Source organism: Crocodylus porosus, unplaced genomic scaffold (genome assembly GCF_001723895.1).
Source record: "Crocodylus porosus isolate Cpor-Errol unplaced genomic scaffold, CroPor_comp1, whole genome shotgun sequence".
In the NCBI taxonomy this organism is placed as follows: Eukaryota; Metazoa; Chordata; order Crocodylia; family Crocodylidae; genus Crocodylus; species Crocodylus porosus.
The window spans coordinates 23,775,949-23,783,759 of NW_017728916.1; positions in this window are offsets into that span (position 1 = coordinate 23,775,949).

Below are 7,811 nucleotides of genomic sequence, written 5' to 3' on the forward strand. Positions count from 1 at the left end.
GAGCCCACAGAGCCCCGGGGCCACCCCCATTTCCCGCCCAGCCCCCCACTTCTTAAGAACACGACAAGGCTGGCTTGCCCACGGCGCCTCCCCCCACGTTGCCCAGATCCTGTCCCAAGTGCTCGGCTCCAGCACTCAGCACTTTGGTGCTGCCCCGGGTGGGACAGGGCGTCTGCCTGCCTGGGCAGCTCCCTCCAGGGCTGGAGGGTGCAGCCTGGGAACACTGGGCGGGGGCAGTAGAGCACAGACAGCCTCCCTGCTCCTGTTCTTCTGGCTCCGCCCCGGTGCCTGCTGAGGTGCTAGGACTTGTGGCTACGCAGGAAAGCCTGGACCAGCACCTTTAAAAAAACACAATTTCTTTGCATGCCTCCTGGTGTGCCAGGAAAAATGTCTCCGTGTGCCACTAATGGCACGTGTGCCAGGGGTTGCTGACCCCTGTTCTTTAAGTTTAACTCCAGAGTGAATTGGGTGATTCTTGCTAAGCATTCCAAAAATATCTCTGAAAAGACCAAAAATTAATATACTAGCTAGAAAGACCATAACATATTTTAATTCCATAATTTAGGGTGGTCTATTTTATGATTTTTTTTGAACAGGTAAAGTTGGCAGTATTGTTGCAAGAGAACATCAGATACCATGTAGAAGGCTGGGAACAGAAGCAGAAAGAGGAACAAACTTTTAATCTTTAAAAAAACCTGAAAAGTTATCAATATGATGCAATCTGAAGTTATCACTATGCATAAAGCCTTCTGGTTTCTGGATGTACATTCTTAATGGGTGTACATCCTTAATGGGGTTACATCTCTATGTAAAAAAAGTGGATTTACAGCATCCTGTGCAGTTTAACATTTTTCATGAAGAATGGCATTAAAATGACTGCAAAATTGCCAAATCCATTAGCCCATTAGTAAGCATTTGTAGTTGATCAGTCCTGCTCTTTGTCAGGCAATTGTCAGTATAGTTACATCAGGCCAGTGAAATCAGATAGAATAAATAGTAACTGCTTGATTAAACCACTACAGCTTTCCTCAGGTTTTCATTAAAGAAATAAATGTTCTTTGTCTAGTTCTTCCCTCCATAAACTTGTTTTTTAACTTGTACTTTTTAAAGTTTTTGGCTGTAAAAAATATTCCTCTTAAGGTTTTCCGATTCATAGCATTTCTTTAAGCAATTCTTTATTTTTCTAAATTTGTCATTAAAAGAAACTTAATTGAAAGAACTCTGTTTATTTATGTACATTTTTCCTGGATGGTGTCATATTATGGGCTAAGTACAGACAGTCAAAAAGCTTGGGGTGTGTTGGATGGGCTGATGGGCTGATGGGCAATATTTTTTGGCTGGAGTGGCATATGGCAGATGGGCTGATCATATGCTGGAGTGGCCTTGGGAACACCTCCCAGGGGATGGTGAAAGAGGAGGAACCTGGGTGGGGGACCTTTGTTAATCTCAAGGCTCTGCTTTTGTATTCTCCTTCCCTCCTGATGACTCTTCATTCATGGCTATCTCTGGTTGGCTGTCTCTCTGTGGTCACACATCCACATAGCCTTCCAGGTCTTCTCCTAATTTAATCTGTTCCCCCAAAACTGGGACTCAGTCCCCTCGCTCTGAGGCCTTGAAGCTGGTACCACATCTCATGTTATGGGCAGTATAGTACATACTCTCTTGGTTCCCAGACTTTGTGTCCTTGTTGACACTGTTGTGTTAGACAGTATGGTATATGCCTCCTCAGTTCTCAGTCTGTGTCCATCTGTCTGCTTCCAAGCCTGGGTAAAACTCTATGTGTAAGACCCAAGCTCTTTAGAAATCAATTAACCCCTGCTGTCCATCTTGAATCCATATAATGTATATATCTATACGTATAAGCTAGTTCACAAAAAACAGAACTTTAAATGCCATTTCTAAGCCAACAGTGGGAGAGGGGGTCTAAATCCCCTTCCTCCCCTCTGCCTGAGCCTCTTTTCCAGCAGGGAAAAGTCTGGCAGGGGCTGCCCCTCCCCCTCCTAACGGCAGACCCAGCTGCAGTCTCCAGCCAGGTTTCCCACCCCCACCCCCTTGTCAGCCACCATCACTGCTCCAGCTAGGGAATAGAGGGGCAGGACCAACCCTGCTCTCTGGAGCAGACAACCCAGCCCAGCCCGGGGCTGTAAAGCATCCTGGGATGCTGAGGGATTATAATTTAACCTGAACCAGGAAGGGGTGTGGGACAGAAGTTCCATAAACTGGTTTGACCTAAATCAGTTAAGTCTGATACTACATTCAACTAGGTTTAGCTTAAACTAGTTTCAGCCATTTTGAAACTGGTTCATGTGCACTGAACTTCTGCTCTGTTACAGGTTTAAACCAGTTTCTGATCACTTAAACTGGTTTATGTGTAACTTCAGTCTCTAGACATAATGGTATATTGCATATGAGTACTATTTTAAAAGTAGCTTTTATTGCCTTCCACAAAGCAAAACTGGATTTTGCTTTCCGTTCTCCTTGGCATACCATGTACCATACTACGTTTAACCAGTTCATTTCATATAAGCATTTGAAAATATGAGATACACAAACATAACCATGTATAAGCACACATGTGCACATGCTTGTGAGCATGCACACACACACACACACACACACATTATAGAGGTTACCTAGTACACCCCCCTGCCTGAGGCAGATTATCTCTGTCCAAACCATCCTATACAATCCATAATCTAAATGTGACATGTGACTATGGTCTAGCATGACACCAAAAAGACCTAACACCCTAACCTGCCACACATAAAGCAAGGGAACCATGACAGCCAACATCTTGCTTCTATGAAATGTTGTTAATATAAGCTCAAGAGATTGGGGTAGAGGTCCATGCCCCCTGCTACTGAAGAAGGCAAAAACCCCTACAGTTTGTGTCAATCTGATTATTGGATAAAATTCCTTCCTGACTTCAATTATGCTGACTGGTCTGACCCTGAGCAGAGGGGCAAGACACTCTAGCTAGGAACCTGCAGTTTTGGTCCCTGCAGGAGCATTGGCACACCCCAGTCAAAGTCCCCAGTCTTGTCTGCAGCCAACAACCAATGCCTCTGAGGAAGGCTTAAAAACACCTTGGTAGGTGTAGCAGAAAGCATAAAGGATGTGGGGGGACAGGGCAGGCAAGGGCAACCAGTAAAGCCCAGAAACATGGGAAATATCCATAGTAGAACATAGGCATAGCGATGCCTAGATCATCCCCGACCAGTAGCTGTCCAACCTCTTCTTGAACAACGCCAGTGGTGGACAGTCCACAACTGCCCTACACAGTCTGTTCCACTGCCTCACTATTCTAACAGTGAAGAAGATTTTTCTGGATATTTAATCTAAACTTACTTGGGTGAAATTTCAAGCCATTGGTCTGCCTTCTCTTCTCTGCAGCAAGAGAGTAAAGATGCTTTCCTCCTTCAATAAATTGAACATGCCTAGCTTTTTTGCCTATCCTCATATGACTTGTTTGCCAAGCCTTTTATCATCTTTGTTGCTTGCCTTTGGACCCGCTCTAACTTCTCCATGTCTTTTTAAAATGTCCTTTTAAAATCCTACAGAGAAAGTGTATTATTTGAAACTCCCAGGTATGTATTATAGTATATACAATTGTTTAGTCACTGTTAAAACTAATCATATTTAACAAACATATTTCTAGTGCGGCAGCTTATTAATAGTATGTGAATAATTAACTTAATATTGGTATTTTGAGTATTGACAAAATATGTATACAGGTTGAACAGAATAAATTATACAGTGTATATTATATTGTATTTTAGCAGTATGAGATTTGCATGGTTGCATAATTCAAAAGCAGTTATTACCCAACATAAATTCTGACTATGGCAGAATAATTTAGGAATATTTTAAAGGGATCTTAGAGATATTACTAGGACTATTTTTTTCCAGGTGTCATAGTTACCAAGAATCCAGGTATAACTTATAAATCCAGGTATGACTTATATAAACATATAATGATATCGCCATGGGAACAATTCTTTGTCTTAAATAATCTATCCCAAACCATAGTTGAAATAGTTAAAAACCAGAAGGAGATTGTGTTAATGGTGAACACAGTTCTTCCACTACGGTGCTCAAATTAATCTGTGTGACTGAGATGTCACAGAGGAGGGACACCAAGCCTTTGAGGAGAATGTTTGCAAAAGTATCAATGCCTTTACCTCTTACAAATTTCTATATATCTAATTTTCCAATTCAGCATTTCTGATGTCAGTGAGCTGTGATAAGTAGCATGGACAATGCCAGATTTGCTTGTACTAGAAGCAAATAGTGGTGAATGGTGAAGCAACATGTAAAGTAACAAACGCATAGAGTGTAGTGAGACTAAATATGCAGAGGTGACAAATATTTTGGTAGAAATTCAGCTACCTCTTGAGATATTTTTAAAAATACAGTGGTTGAAACCATACCTGTAGAGTGCTTCCAGGAAAAGGACAGGGTGGACAGTCCTGGAAACTGAAGGCCTATACTTAATCACAGTAAAAACAGAGAGCGAGGGGCAGGCCAATCTTCCTTCATTGTCTCTTTGTGTGTCAGCACTGCCCAAGAGGGTCTACCTGAAGCAGTGATACAGTAATATATTCTTCATACTTAGTTTCATCCTTTGGTTTCTGCTGAGACATCCAATATGATCAACTGTGATATGACCATATCTATATAAGCAAGTAAACTACCCATCAGCTTATATAGACTACTGAGCAGCCTTAACAGCTAAGTAGAAATAGTAAAAAAGCCCAGTTCTGAATCAATTCAATCTTTGTAAGTTAGTCTAAGATGCATAGACTGAACCAGTAAGCAAGTGGACAGATGTTCACTTTTGATTCAGAAAATGCAGCCACGTGCCTGCAGTGGCCCAGGCCGGAAGCCTAGTGTAGAGCACGCCTCCCAGTTTGGCTGGAGCATACAGCGTGGGCCAAGGCTAGCCCACCCACCCTGCAAGGGGGAGTTTTCAGGGGTGGTGCAAAGCATCCTGGGATGCTGGGGGGACTGTGAGTTAATTTGAATCTGGAGAGGATCTGTGTCAGAAGTTCAATAAGCCAATTTAACCTAAATCAGTTAAGTCTGATACTACATTCATTATTCATTCAGGTTTATTTTATACCTGTTTCAGCCATTTTGAAAGCAGTTTATGTGCACTGACTTCTGTTGTATTACAGATTTGAACTGGTTTCTTATCACTGGTTTCTTATCACTTATACTGGCCTATGTGTAATTTGGGTCCATAGCCTAGATGTTAATTTTTTCACTGGCAATGCAAGATGTATTCATACTGGATGTGTCTACATATGCACTTTAATGTACAGCAGTCTATTTTACTGCACATTAAAGCAGTGCTTAAAAAAACATAGTAATACACTAATGCATGGTAGAATAGGCTGCTGTGAATTAAGTGGCACCTAAGAAGTGTGCATTTGCACTACTGCGCATTAGCACAGCCTAATACACATTTATTTAGTACCCCATATTGAAGGTACTATATATAATGCACATTAGACAAAGTGCATGAATGCACTTGTAGACGTGCCTACTGATGACAACCTGTGGGATATTCTAAACTCTAGTTGCCATTTGCAGTTTTCCTGATCTTATTTTGGACAATTATCCAGTGAAACCCTTTTAGTCACCAGAGGTTTGACAATGGGTATACTGCTCCAACACTCTGTGGAGGTGCTAAATTAGGAAGTAATGTTTTTTGATAGTGGGTATTTTCTATTTATCTGATGAAATAGTTGACTATGTGCTATATGTATATCTTTAGCTACATGCATCCTTCATTATCTCTCTGTGCTGTAGTGACTTTTACTCAAAGAAAGAAGAGGCAGGGTGGACATGATTCATAAAACATAATGAAAGGAACACAGCAAATAATGCCTGCTGAAATGAATGGAATGCGCAATGAGAGAAATAAAATATTTAACTGAATCTTATTTCAAGCACAACATGAATTATACTGAGGTAGAAGAACACTTACACACCAGAATATTTAAAAACCTACTGTGCTAACAGAGACAGCCCACTGCCACTAATAGCTCAGTAAGATTAGCTTAGTAATCTTGTGCTCTTCTGTTAGCTAACACCTTCCAAGAAAATCCACAGAGGTTTGAATTTTTTCATTTAAAGAAGCCATCACTAATATGTTTAAATATTACAGTTGTTCCTTTTGCCTATTATTGTAGTATGAATATCTTCCACTTAAAATCATTTAAACATAGCAAAGTCCCTAATACATTTATGAAATCTCTGGCTATTTTCTCATGTTTTTAGGGTTAAAAACTGCCTGGAGCAGGGTTTTTGTTTTGTGTTTTTCTTTTTTTTAATTTGTGGTTTGTTTTTGTACTATTTTCTTTGTCATTTAGTTTTAGATCCGTTTGGATATTGGTGTGGTGGTGCTAGAAGTCTGAGGGAAATCAGCACTGTGTATGTCAGTCTTGCTATGGTGAGAAGGCTTTATCAAAGGGCTTCTCATGTGTGAGAAGGAATGTGCATGTAAAATGATTGCTATGGAAATAAAACTACTGGCAAGTCTAATTCGACTAATTCCATGCACACATTTCAAGTATTATACAAGCAGAAACATGATTTTAAAAACCAGGTATTTGTATGCACATGTATACATTTCTTAGATTTGAGATGTCTTGTCAGGAAGGAAGAAATAATTATTACGGGGTTAAGATGGGAATTCTCCTTCAAAGCTATTCATTCATCAAGAGAACAATTAATGACAACTCACTAATGGCTGCAACATTTTATTTTCTATTTTCAGTGGCATGTGCAGGCCCAGGCGTCTGAGCATCTGGGTACTCCCTCCCTGGCCCCAATTACTTTGGCAAGGAACTATTGTATACTACAGGGACCATCACTTCCCCAAGCAACTGGATTCCCAGCCAAGAATGGGTTTGGGGCTTTTGGCACTGAAGAAATGTATGCGAGTAGCAATGACTAGTAGAAAACACTGATTGTTTCCAGCAAAGGAATGGCAGTTGTTTTAACTATCTAACTAATTACCACTGATGGTAATAGGGAAACAGATTATGTTGGTGTCTGAGCAGAACAGAAGCACTAGAGACCATAATCATGTAAACATTCCTAAGTAAGAAAGTAACAAGAAAATGACAATAAAAGTGTTCCTCCCCAAAACACTCTCCGCTTAGTGTTCTAGTTATAGTAGAGCCTTATTACACATGTGACGTGTTACATTTAGATCATGATAAGCATTCATACAATCCAAATACAGACCATAGTATGCACTAGAGTCTTGAACTGGCTCTTACGCCATCCCACCAAAATAGTCCTGTTGTGTTGAAGAGTAGAGGCAGGTGCAGGGCCAGTGTGGAGGCTGGTGTGGGGGCAGGTGCGCTATGCCTCCACAGGACCCAGCATGAGGCGCATCCATGCGAGCATGCATGTGCCTCTTGCTCTGCCCCAAACCCCTTTGAGGTGGGGCAACAGGCACATGCAGGAACAAAGAAATGTTCCCTGCACTGCAAACTTGTAGCGCGGGGAGATACTTAGAGCCCTGGATATCCAGAAGTCTAAAAAAAAGTAAAGTTTAAAAAAGCAGGGCAGGGCAGGGCATGGTCCCGGACCGTGCCCTGAGGCAACCGGAAGCTGGGTCCTATTGGAGATGCTCTGGCTGCCAGAGCGTCTCTATGGTTGGCCCCTCACCCTGGTGCTGAAATACGCAGCTGGCCAGGGCACATGTTTCAGCACCAGGGCTCCGGTGCTGGTGAGTAAGGGGTCGTGAGGGCTAGAGATGGGGTCCATGGTGGGGACCCCCAATGGCCCTGCCC